Raw genomic sequence first — 12798 nt, 5'->3', positions numbered from 1 at the left:
AATGATGTACTTCTTTTACTTTTATGACAAATGATTTTAATTGTTAAATTAAAATCATGTTAAATATTTTGTGGAATCCTTCATTGTTAATAATTCATTGTATTAATAATCTTCATATTTTTTAAATGGCAAGGGCCTTGGTCTTAAATTTGGAAAACAATTGAAGCAGTAGAACCACCCCCACTCCCTTTTTGGAATAAAGGCAGGATTAGCTTGGTTGGGGTTAGAAGGTCAGAAGAGAAGGTCGTCCTCTTTGTCAATATGCAAATGAAAAGCTGCTTCAGACAGAATGATACAGCTTGATGGACCAATGAACTCAATCATTGTTACCCCACCAAATACATTCGCAGTTGAAAGCTGGTCTCTGAAAATGTGAACACCTTTTTTTAAAACATTCTCTAGAGTTAATGAAGAGGCTACATTCATTCCCTTGATAAGGAATTTAAATAGCATTATCACACACTATGCCAAGATCAGCAGTGACTACAGAATTTACATTTTACTCCACACATTTCTGATGGTAAAAGTTATAGCATGCATGGGAAATATTTGGAAGTTGAAGCCTCCCATCTTCAATTTCAGATTATGCAGTGGATAATGAAGGTCATATTATAGACCATATTTTGTTTCTGCGGAAGATGCCTTAGAAATCATTTAGACATAAGTATGTAAATATTTTCAAGGACTTGAATCACTGAAACTTAAAGCTGTAATCAGCAAGATCAGACAGGTCAGCCAGGAACATTTACCAGACATTATAAAATTCAAACAAAATTTTATCTAGTGTAGGGAATTAAGCAGGAGTCCTTTTGTGACAACTCACCTATTATGAAATTTGTAGACAGATTATAATGTTGCTTGTTAACAGAAGACTCTGAAAGCATGAGCAATTCTAATCTAATGGTTAATAAATCACATTTAATAACAGGCACATTGTTATTGTCATATGATAAGCCAACAAACTACACAGAGTTTACATAAATGACTATCAATTTTATACTGTCAAGACTCAAATTTTCACTTTCCTCCTTTTCACTATCATTTCTCCCATTTCTATAACGAGGATCAAGGTGGAGAGCAAATCCTTTAGTTCAATCTTCATTGCAGACCCTTTCCCACAGACACATGTTAAAATGAAAGGCCAGGGGTCTGACCTTTGGCCTCGGGCTGCTGGTCTCTGAACTCTTCCCACTGCCCTTTCACCTCCCCAGGCCCCTCTCAGACCCCAGGAACCTACTGGGTCCCCAAACTGCCCATCCAGCTGCTCTTTCTGCAGCCGGCCTCTCCCCACTCCTACCCTCACCTCTGCGTTAGATTCCCTACGTTCTGGAGGGCTTGTGGTAACCAAATATCTGAACCATGAGGATGTTTTTTTGCATGCGTGCAAAATTGTGTGCATGCGTGTATGTGTGTGTGTGTGTGAAATTCTCAATTCTATTTTTTAACTATAATGTGGATAGGCATTTTATTGTGACTAACAAATTGAATAAATCAGACTCAGCCTCAGGAAGAACCTTTGTACAGTATGATTTCATTGGTTAAGGAAAGAGCCTGACAACTATCTCTTTCTCAGGGTGGCTGGTGTCTGAAGTTTCTTTAAAGGAGAAAGAGCTCTTCCTTAAATAAATTCAAGATTAGGCTACAAATAGCACTAAAACTGATTGAGATCAAAATATCTTTCATGGAATGAGGAAGAGAGCAGGCAGAATACCAGAAGGAGGGTGGCTGAAACAGCGGTGGCCTCCAGCATCAAAGACAGCATCCCTGGAAAATTTTTTGTTTGTGACAGCTCAGTTAATATCAATGGTGTTTGAACACAGAAAGGGGTATTTACATATTCTATTTGTTTCAGTGGAAATAGTAGTTCTAAACCATATTGTAAAAGCCATTCAATAGTATTATTTAAAATAGCTGCTTGTATTAGGCATCCTATTTTAGGCGAAGTCCAAATTATTCTACATTTTTAGTTTTAATTGCCTCATGGAACTTCACTCAGTTTTTGATTCAACAAATATTTCCAAAACACTGTGTCAGCCTGTGCCAATAACTGAGGATGAATAAAACAAGTTATATATGTTAAAGGGTTCATAGCCTGCTAGAAATGTTACATTTTAAAATAAATAAGCCCAAAACAAAGTGGTAAATGGTGTAGTGCTATATGTTGCATACAAATAGTGAGGAAAATATGTGATTAAATTAGCTGTACTGAGGTGAAGGTAGCTAACAGAGGCAGTGCTATTTGACATCATTCATTCATCCAACAAATACTTATTGAGCACATAGAAATACTTGGAAAGTACCAGTAGGTACAGAAGATATAATTGTGGGCAACGCAGGCAAAAATCTCTGCCCTCGGGCTTCCCTGGTGGTGCAGTGGTTGAGAATCTGCCTGCCAATGCAGGGGACACGGGTTCGAGCCCTGGTCTGGGAAGATCCCACATGCCACAGAGCTATTGGGCCCATGAGCCACAACTACTGAGCCTGCGCGTCTGGAGCCTGTGCTCTGCAACAAGAGAGGCCGTGACAGTGAGAGGCCCGCGCACCGTGATGAAGAGTGGCCCCTGCTCGCCACAACTAGAGAAAGCCCTCGCACAGAAACGAAGACCCAACACAGGCAAAAATAAATAAATTAATTAATTAATTAAAAAATAAAAAAATCTCTGCCCTCATGGTATGTATGCACATTCCAGTGGGTGAGACATAAATTAGTCAAGATAAATAATATACATTGCATGTAAGAAGTGAGAATGAAAAACAAAGCAGAGAAGAAGGAAATGAAATGTTGAAGGGGGTGACATTTTTGATAAGGAATTCCTGGACGGCCTTCTTGGGAAGATGTATTATTAATAAAGACTTTTTGGGGAGAAATTTCCAGGGAGATGAGGGTTTGGAGGAAACATTTGAGACAGAGAAACAAGCATGTACAAAGGCATGGAAACTTGCAAGTATAATGTATTTTTAGGAAATAGCAAGTTGTGGGGCTGAATTGTGTGCATGCGTGTGTGTGTGTGTGTGTGTGTGTGTAGGGTTGACAAGAAAGGTTAAAAAAGAGAGAGGCTAGATTGTAACCAAGGTGTGAGGAAACTCTTCACCTGGCTAAGGGATTTACATCTTATCAGGACAACACGGCCACATCACAAGCTTTTAAGCAAGAAAATGATAAGACATGATGCTAGAAGGTTGGCAGGAGCCATGTTGCTACAGCATTGTGGCATGGCAAACATTAAATTGTGTATAACTCCAAACAAACCAAGACCTCTCCATGTAGCTGTTGTGATTTTTCCTTGCACTCATATATGATTTCATTTTGGACACAGATACCAGTGGACAGAATTATTGGTGTGCAAGAGGAGCAAATGAGAAGTTGGTATGGCAACCAAAAGAGAGGGTAAATTGGAGCTACAGAAAATAAGGGCATCTGTATTGAAAATGTTTAAGAAGATATGTTGGCTTAGTCAATGAATTATTGTACATGTACATATTGGTGTTTTTGACTATAACTACTTGCTCTTTAATGTACTCTTGAAAACAATGAAAAAAATTTTTTAAAGCAGCAGTTTTCAAAGCCTGGTATGCAGACCTCTGGGGTTCCCAAGATTTTTCATGGGGTCCAAAAAGTCAAAATTACTTTTGTAATAATACTATGAAGCCATTTGCTCTTCCACTGTGCTGACATTTGAAGTGATGTTGAGAAAGCAATGGTTCTGGCACCTTAGCATGAACCAAGGCAAGAGCACCAAACTGTACTAGTAATCACTGTAGTCGTCACTGCTACACACGGATGGGGAAAAGACAATCTCTTTGATTAAGCATTAATTTAATCTCTATCTTTGAATACACATATTTTTAAACACTGTGTGTGATGAAAGTTGGAAGTACACATGAAAGCACTTCTGCCAAAATATAATGGCAACCTTGAGGAAAATGATGTTTGTATTGCAAGCTGAACTAGGGGCTTTTTTAATGGAACATAATCTCTACTTGAGAAAATGACTGACTATGATTATTCAGACTTGGGTATTTGGCAGAGAGGTTTTCTTGAAAATAAAATAAGTCTGTTACTTCAAGAAAAAAGAACTGTTAGAATCTGTTGCCAATGATAAACTTTGAACTTCCAAGCAAAAATTAGTATTTTGGAAAATGTAGATTTACCAACTTGAGCTTGACACCTTTCAATACTTAAGACTCCACTGACGAGATTGTTAGTGCTATTAACATATGTGATATTTTTAATATTGTATAAAGATCATTTGAAAGAATTACATAAATCAGTAAACCAATTATTTCTCAAATGGTCAATGCCCATGATATTATAAATAAAGCAGGGACAGAAGATCTGTTCAAGAGATAGACAGACCAATGGATTTCAATGTGACTGTATGGAATATTCACTGGCATGGTCTCAGATTCCTTACTGTAACCAATCTTTAAGAAACTACCGGGCTTCCCTGGTGGCGCAGTGGTTGAGAGTCTGCCTGCTAGTGCGGGGGGCACGGGTTCGGGCCCTGGTCTGGGGGGATCCCACATGCTGCGGAGCGGCTGGGCCCGTGGGCCGCAATTGCTGAGCCTGCGCGTCTGGAGCCTGTGCTCCGCAACGGGAGAGGCCGCGCGCGAGAGAGGCCCGCGCACAGCGATGAAGAGTGGCCCCCACTTGCCACAGCTGGTGAGGGCCCTCGCGCAGAAACGAAGACCCAACATAGCCATAAATTAAAAATAAATAAATAAAAATTAAAAAAAAGAAAAAAGAAAAAAAGAAACTACCAGTTGTGGATTTTGGGTGTAGATCAAAGAAGATATCCACAATTATCTGAAAAGGCATTAAAATAGTCTTCCTTTTTCTAAACTACTAGCTGAGGAAGGCCATATTTTCTTCATATACTTTAACCAGAACAACATACTGCAACAGATTCAATGCAGAAGAAAGTATGAGAATCTAGATTAAGCTAGATATTAAAGAGGTTGGTCCCCCTAAAATGTAAAACAATTCCTCTCATCGTTTTTTTAGGAAAATGTAGTTATTTTTTATAAAAATTGTTATGTAATAGGTCTATACCTTAAAATGAATTAATGGATACACACCTATTTTTAAATTTCTCAGTTTTAATTTATAGTATTGTAAATATCCACATGAACAAACTGGGGTAGGGTTGCCAGATTTAGCGAATAAAACTACAGGACACGCAGTAAATTCGGATTCCAGATAGACATGGAATAATTGTTAATATACATATGTCCCATGTAGTATTTGGGACATAACTTATACTAATAATTATTCACTGTTTATCTGAAATTCAAATTTAACCAGGCATCCTGTATTTTATCTGGCAGGACTACTCTGGCATTCTCAATAATTTTAAAGAGTATAAAGAAGTCCTAAGATCAGATGATTTGAAAACCCCTGCTTAAATGCATTCTACAGCTCAGCCTTTTTCCATTTTGTTTCCTTTTTCCTATATTTACTCAGAATTAGTGAGGTTTTACTATAACTAATTACTTTAAATGCCTTACTACCTCTAGACGTAATTGCTATCGAACACGATGTTTGTCCAGTTAGTTCCAGACATAACTTACTCATCAATGTATATTTTGCTCAAGTAGAAAATAAAAATGTGCTGTTGTAGCAGATCTGATAAACATAAATTTTATAGCTTATTTCATGGGTAACAATGATGGACCCATATACATGAGGAGAAACCATGATGGAGATTCTCTCATTAAATATTAAGTAATGATTGAAATTGCTCCTACACTTATTTTAAGCAAATTCTCTTTTTGTACAGCAATAGGAAAATGAAGTATTTTGTCTGGAAATTTTACAATGTGAGACTTACACAAGTGTTCAAGGAGGGCCTAGTGGAATGCACTACTTCTCAGAGATACATTACCAATTTATGTTTAATGTTTGCAAGTACCTTGCCTGTCTCAGATTGATTAAATAGCATATTTGCACTGAAAATAACAGCATTTTGCAGTACTTGTGGAAAACAACAGTCTCTGAAATGGATTATGATTGAAAATTGTGTAAGATGGAACCATTAAACCCAAATTTATGAAACAAGTTAGTCCTTTATGTTAACACATAGAAATTATATCTATGAAGGAATCAGTGGTCCCCTATGGCTTTTTTAGTAGAAAAATGATATTCAGAGTGCCACCAAGATCCCTGAGTAGTAGGTCCCTGACACAACAAATCTTAGTTCTAAAAATAAAAATGTGCATCTTAAACAAAACAAACTTTATTTTAAAATGTAATCTAAATTTTGTATGTGTACAAAGAAAGTAATACACACACCAAAAAATCAATAACAGTGATGTCAGGAGATTAGGATTATAGAGAACACTAGCTTTCTATTTTTTATAATTCTATGAAATATATTTATACCTTTGGATTATATTTAAAATCAGAACAAAGCAGTAAAGATAATAATGCATTTTAAAAATTCTTATCTTTCAAAAAGTAGGATCATACTTCATAAACTATTCCTTAACTCACTTTGTTTACAATGTGTCTCAGAACTCTTTCCAAGCTGGTATCTACAGCCATATCTTTTAATTGCTTTCTAGCACGTCTATACCAAAATGTTTACCTTATTGTCTGTGGACAATACTTTTTGCTGCTATTTCCAACAGCACTGCCATGAACATGAATACACACATCTCTCTGTGTAACTGTGGGAAGTTCCCAGGTCAGTGGCATAGAGTACATGATTGTTTCGGGGCTGTAGCACTGGTGGGCAGGAAGCATGGATAAAATTATTTTTATCTTCCTGCTATATGGTGGGAGTTATACAAAGGACTTTATTTTCCTAAGTGCTCACAGAAGGTTTTGGAAATGCCAAAGTCATCTTAACTGAGTCTGTCTCCCTTATATTAGGCTATGTCTGATACCTTTCATTGCTTTGCCCAACATCCATTCTACCACTGCTAACATGCAGTAGCTGGAAAGCTACAAAGCATTTCTCAGACCCTTTGGGGGCTAAGACATGATTTAGTTTCCATCATACACTTGTGGGGATGTTTAGGAACTGAATCAGATGTAGGAAAAAGCCAAGTTTGAGGCATATACTTTGCTGGCAAAGATCAAGACCGAGGTGGCAGCTATAGCAGAGCCCTCCCAGTGTAGTGGATGGATTCCTGACTCAGCACTTCCTAGAGCAGCAGTGGCATATTTCTGGATCATGGCAGAGTAGCCAGGACTGCAGCCTGGGAAGTCAGCAGTATTAGCAGCAGATTTATAATTTTTCAGCTTCCTGTGTCCCTGATAGCGGTTCACCTACTACAGGAAAAGGCAGGGTCATTTCTGGAGCTACTAGTTGTTCCTGGTTGTTAAGGTTAGAACTGTTCCTCCATTCCTTTCAATGATTTTGTACATTCTCAATTCTCTGTAGAAGATTCCTTATTACCCCAAGTCCAGCCCACCGTCTGTTTTTGTACCGTCTGCAGGCTAAAAATGGTTTTCACATTTTTAACTGGTTGGGAAAAAAATCAAAAGAAAAATGATATTCTGTGACATGTGAAAATTATACAAGATTCAAATTTCAGTGTCCTTAAATAAAGTTGTATAGGAACATACCATTCCCACACATTTGCATATTAGCGATAGCTGCTTTTGCAGTACAGCAGCAGAATTAAGTAGTTGTGACAGAGACCATATGGCCCACAAAGTTTAAAATATTTATTATCTGGCCTTTTACACAAAAGGTTTGCCAACCCCTGATCTGGAGTAAACTGTCTTGGTTTGACTGAACTCTGAGCAATACGGATGCTACTATATTAAGAAATGTGAGAAAATGGTGGCACACATTGTAAAGAATATATTAGTTATCCTGAAATTGTAGTCACTGGTATCTTTTCTATTTCTCACATCTGGTCCTGGTCAAATGATTTTCCATGTTGAAACCATAATTCAGAAAGTTACAAAGGGCTTACAAATGATGGTGGCTATCAGCACTGTTCACCAACTATTTCTCGTTCTCCTCAAGGGCATATAGTAAAATTGTACTTCTATGCACCCTTGATGTTAGACATGATCATGTGACTTGCTTTGGCCACTAAAATTTGAGCAGAAGGAATACATCACTTCAAACGTTTTAACATCTTTAAGACACGACTGCTACGCTCTCTTTTTTCCCATCACAGTTAGTTCAGATGGGTCACTCTCCGTCAGTCTCGATTTCTCTCTGAGTAACTGCAATAAATAGAAGTCTCTGCCAACTCTTATGCATGTAGCATGAGTGAGAAATCTACCTTTGTCGTTTTAAGGTACTGAGATTTGGGGGTTGTTTGTTACTGCAACATAACCTAAACTATCCTGACTGGTACCTCAATATATAAATTAGTTTGGAGCATTTAAACTCTATAGTTCAGACATGCAAAATATAATGTACTTTCTCTATTTCTAAAATAGATCATACTTTGATCAGAAGATCTGTTTCCCACAGGTAGTGGGGAAAATATTGAAACTTGTCACTGACAAGTAACTTTTTTTTTTTTTTCTGTTTAAAAGTCTCTTTAGGTTAACTTACTTTCAGCACATCCAAAATTTAAATCCTACCAAGGATGTTTACTCTCAAGAAATGTAGCCTCCTTCCTTCATTGCCAACCTCCCATCTAAGTGAAGGATTCCCAAGATTTACAATGGAGGGAGTGGGGCTGTAGGTGTATGTACTCCTCCCCAAGTGTTTTTGCTTCATTCTGTTGCAATGTATTGTCTGACCTTTCTCCTGAGCACCTGGCAATGACTAGACTAGGTTATGGCTGGTGCTGACTAGATAGATCATTGAGTATGGTATTGATTACCCACTGCTGAAGTCTGTGTAGCCAGAACTTCCAGTTATGGAGTTCCCATGTGCTACAGTCTCCTCATCCTGACCGCAGGTTCTCAGATTCCCTCAGCTCTGTGTCATTTCCACATGGAACTCTCAGTTGCTGTCTCTTACTCTCACCTGAAGTGCACAGAGCTCTGTAAAGCTTTCCTCCAGATCACGTCCCTTGACTTTTTCTATTCTGATGCCTGGTACCATATTGAATGTGGTTCCAGAGAGACAGCTTCTCTCAGAGACTTTCTATCTCCCCCAGGCTATGTCTGGGGCCACCCAAAATCTGAGTATTTCTATGCTCTTCTGTTTTTGGGTTTTAACCAAATGGCGGGAGCAAGAGAGTACCCATATCTTACTCCTGCCATAATCTGCATCTCACTCTCACCTTCTTCTTTACCTTTTTCTGGGATCAGAAGATCTTTCCACTTCCTCTCCCAGCTGGTAGGAGCTTCTTGATGCTCTTTCTTATTCAGTCTTGGGTATTCACTGTCCCCCACTCTATGGCAATGCTAGCTGAAGGGCCACAGAGAATGAAATTGGCTACCAAAAAGAGGATATATACTTCAGAATGTATCACAGAAATATTGCCATTACATTACTCTCAATTGACCTAATCATTAAAAAGCACAAGTACCATATATGCTTAAATATCAGGTGAGTTCTTTGTTTCAAAATTATCCTTCAGAAACAAGAAAGTCACCTTACAGAATTTCTCATATTGAATAGTGTCCTATTATTTTAACAACAAAATTCTATTTGAGAAAGATACACTAATGCCAAATCACTCAAATTTATGATGGGATTAAATTTTTAAAAGGTGGCAAATACATTTATACATTCTTAATAATGACTCCACGAGTATGATCTGATAATCACAGGTTTTGATGTAAACACACCTTTTGTGTATCACTTTAATAAGTAAAGTAGTAATGACTAAGTTGTTGAAATGAGACTAACAAATGGATATTTGTTGCTTGGTGTAAAATTTCCAGTGATCATCTTACCCACAAATTGTGAAAGAGCTGATTCTCCAACAACTTAGGTGGAAGGGAAGGTGATAAGTACTTTAGAAAACTCAAAAAGTGGTTCCAGTTATAATAAAGACACTGACATCTAAAGGATATTTTCAGAAAATACTTTCACAATATTCAGGAGTTATAAAGTATTCATGCAAGTGAGGAGTTTTGATATAGGTGCTCTCACAGAATGAGAGCATGAAAAATAGTGACGTTTGTTAATCACTGTATTGTTTAACATTATATGTGATTTTAAAATTGTGTGTAACCAAATAAAATAGTTAAATTTTATAAATAGCTCTTTAAACTACATACCTAAAAATATGTATGTTCAAGTTGGCAAACAAACAAAACAAACAAATGAACAAACACAAAAAAACTCCTTTTAGGATCTTTGCTTTGGAAAAAGAGGGATCATCTTATATTCAAGTTTGCTTAATATTCAATAAATCACACAACTGTAACTCTCTCTAACTTATGTTCTTCTACATGAATGTAGATCCTACTACTTAGGAATGAACACACTTTCTTCAAGTTCCCAAATCTCTATTAGTTCTGCTGAGCATGCTTGTAGTAAGCAGATTTATACAGATTTTGTTTGGAAGTCGATATCTTCTACTATTTATTATATTCCAAACTAACATGCCCATCCTCCATTTGCAGCATTATTAGTAACTGCCAGCTAATGAAAAAAGTCCTTTCCGAATCTAGATGTGCTATAAGACATTGTTATTCTTCTTCTACCAGCTTTCAGTTCCCAAACTAATTCTCAGGCAATTCCTATATGATACTCACTCGACTCAAACCAGTTTTTGCTGAAACTGCCTTTCATAAAATTACACAGTGACTTCTGCTCTTCAGAATTTACACCAAAGAGTGTGTGTATGTGTGTGTGTGTGTGTGTGTGTGTGTGTGTGTGAGTGTGTGTGTGATTCAGGTAAAACAAAGGATCTCTGGTTTGAAGATAGAAACTACTCACTATTCTACAACAGAATGAGAGAGAGAGGGAGAAAGAGAGAGAAAGAGGGAGAGAGAGAGGGAGGGAGAGAGAGTGGGAGGGAGGGAGGAAGGAACGAGACAAAAAAAGTGAAGATCAGGAAAAGCCCATGTAGGAAGCTATGGGAATATGGTGAGAAAGAATAGGGTGAGAAATCAGGTTGCAGTGTGATTCCAAGTTTGGAATTACTTTCATTTTCCAGGAATGGCAAATTTCTGCTTGAAGATGTCTTTCAAAAAAAAAAATTTATATATATATATATATATATATATATATATATATATATATATATATTCTTAGTAAGCAATCTGAAATAAACCTAGAGGAAGATAAGTATGCATTTCCTAGATCCAGGAGCACTTTTTATAACTGGCCATTCCCACAGTGCTCCCCAATTTTTAAAAGAATCCTCCTATGTTTTATTGTGGATTAGACACATCTCTTTCTTTCCTGAGAAAGTTGAAGGCAAAATAGTGACTTACTCAGGATCACACAGCTAAGCCAGAGGCAGAAGGAAGACTGGAACTGGTCCAGGAGTCTCCCAGCTGCTGCACTCATTATGTAACAAGTCTCCCAAGTTCTCATCTGGATTCAGCAACGTTAGCAGGAGAGATGCCCAGTGACAACCTTCATCCTGTCTTCTAACTCATCCGGGCGAGGTGATGGTAATATAACCTCAGCGATTTTTCCCCTTACCTTTAACCCAAGGGATGAATATATTATTCCAAGAAGCAACTGCCCCTGAGCTTGTATTGTACCTTGCACTCCAAAGTCTGATGGCTTATTACAGTGGTTACTATTCTGGGCCTAGCGAATGGGGCCAATCCCAGTAATCATATGGCATGGTCTCCAGTACAGCAAAATCCAAATCTATTTTCTTTTCCTACCTTTTCCTTCTAGGCTAGTGCACACAGGTGCATCAATCTGGTGTGCCAAGAGCAATCTCTTTATGCAGAGCTGAACGGATTTCTTACCCTTTTATCAGAAGCAACATCTATATCTGGGCATACGCTGACAGCAAGTTGCCTCAGCAAAATTTTAATCATTTTGGATTTAGGGATTAAAAAAGATCTGATGTTTTATGGTATTCTGTGATTAATAGCTGATTTCTGGAATTAGCAAACAAAGAAAGAGAAGAAAACTTGGCTCGAGAGTTTTTCATTCCATGTGGTTATGGTTCTGAATGTCTTGACTGAAGCATCTCCACAGGCATAAGGAAAACAAGTTTTCTAGGTCTTATTCACAGTGTAAATCACCCTGCAACAGCTCACAGGGTAGGTTGATCCTTGTTGACAGATGAAGAGTAGAGTCAGTTACATGAAGCGTTTCCTAGTGATGTGTGAACTATGCAGTGAAAAATCATGACTAAACAAATGTTCTACCTTAATCTCTGAGAGGCAGATATTAGTACAAGCTGGGTTAATCAATCTCTTTCCCCTAGCTTCTACAAGGCTCCGTTCTTCTGGTCCACCTACTTCTCTATCAACTACTTTATTCCTTTTTAAGATTCCTCTTCCCAAGAGAATGTACAGGTCCCCAAGATTCACTCCTCAGTCTTCTTTCCAATTTTTGTTCTTCATATTTTTTTCTCCCTCAAAGCCACCATCTAGTTGATTGTTCATTCCCTTCAATGGCTTAATTTTAGACCTCTAAGGAAGCAGAGGAATTTAGTCAAACTTTCCTAACGGGAATGACTCCTAAATCTAAATTCTTTCTCCTAAAACAATTTTCAAATGAGTATTTCCATTCAACTGACTGCTTGACATTCACATCAAATCCAACATTTCTAATGCTAATCATTGCTAGACCATCTCCACCTAACCTCCCATCCAATAATTTTTCCCTTCTTGACTTTCATAGTTCCACTAACTGGTCTCCCTGCCTCCAGCCTCCCCTGCAGGGTAGCTTGCCTACTACTGTCAGATTAATCTGTCCAAAGAGCACCGATTCTCCTGCTGAGAACCCA

Source organism: Balaenoptera acutorostrata, chromosome 4 (assembly GCF_949987535.1).
Source record: "Balaenoptera acutorostrata chromosome 4, mBalAcu1.1, whole genome shotgun sequence".
NCBI classification, from domain to species: Eukaryota; Metazoa; Chordata; class Mammalia; order Artiodactyla; family Balaenopteridae; genus Balaenoptera; species Balaenoptera acutorostrata.
This window is presented reverse-complemented; position numbering follows the sequence as displayed.